Here is a 1,426-nt window from a genome sequence, read left to right on the forward strand (position 1 = left end):
CCCTGTGCTCCTCTCTGCAGCTCCTCCCTGTGCTCCTCCTTACTCAGCTCCTTGCTGCCTCCTCCCTGTGTTCCTCCCTGAGTGGACAGAGAGCATCTACTGGGCAATCACGCTGGGTCGATAGTCAGAAAAGCAAAGGCTGAGTGTCCCTTGAGCACACGACGGCATGCGGCCCTTCACTGACGGCAGCACCCTCTCTGTCCTTACTCACCTCCCCACATCTGGATCCACTCTTGCAATGCTCCAGACAGAGGACATTATGATGGCTTTCCTCACCCGGGTGCCTCAGTAACCCCAGTTTTACTAACAAATAATGAAACAATGGCTAACATTATGACTCTTCTTCTTCCATGCACACTCTGGTCAATGGGCTGCTACACCACCTGCACTTCACGTGAACACTGAGAAGCGGCAGTTTCCAGACTGCACAGACTATAATGCTAAGACATGTTATGTGCTCACGTTAGTTTCTTAGGTCTTCCGTACTAGAATATCGCAGATTACACTGCTTATAAGGACAAACTTGGAGAGTCTCGGTTCTGGAGAGGTCCTAATCCTGATACGACGGCACTGATGCCATCTCAGCGTCTCCGAGCACCGGTTCCCTCAACTTGCAGTTGCCCCGGCACATGCTGTTCTTCCTTGGCCCCCGTCTCTTCTTGTATAAAGACGCCAGTCACATAGATTAGGACTCGCCCTGCTCAGTGGCCTAGTGGTAAAACGTTGTGCTATAATCCCAAAAGCACGTGGTTTGAATCCACCAGCTGCTCTGTGAGAGGATAGGCAATCTCCTCCCATGAGATTAACAGCCTCTGAGAAACCACTGGAGGGTCAGCTATGGGTCAGTTCTGACTTGAAAGCACACAACAATAACAATAACAACTACCCTAGCCATAACCACATGTCAGCCTAACTAGCAGCATTTTCAAAGACTGTTTACAAATGGGGGGGAGGTTTATGTAAAGACTTGTTTGTACCATTTTAGCATGTACACTGCATTGAAACAGATGAGGGAAAGAACAGTTTAAAAGGGATATGTGATTAGGTATTATTGTCATGACAGGAGTCCAGAACGAAGGCTCCATAGTGGAGTGGACCTGAGGGGAGGGATTGTATAACAATGAAAGAATTTTTCTTTTACTTTTCAAAATGAAGGCTGCATAGTGGAGTGGACTTGCGGAGAGGTATTGTGTAACAATGAAAAAATATTTCTTTTACTTTTCAAAGAGAAGGAAGAACTGGAGGTGAGGGGTGGGCAGGGAGAAAAGTGCAATAATGAATAGAAATCCAAAGTCTCTGTTAACTTTCATTAAAATTAATTTAAAAAATACTAACATACTAGAAAATAAGATTGTAACTAACATGTTTATAATGAACTTCATTTGTTCAGTATTTTCTAAATCTATTACAAGTATTGACTTTCATC

This window comes from Elephantulus edwardii, unplaced genomic scaffold (genome assembly GCF_000299155.1).
Source record: "Elephantulus edwardii isolate Elephantulus edwardi_28Jun2011 unplaced genomic scaffold, EleEdw1.0 scaffold00125, whole genome shotgun sequence".
Lineage (NCBI taxonomy): Eukaryota > Metazoa > Chordata > Mammalia > Macroscelidea > Macroscelididae > Elephantulus > Elephantulus edwardii.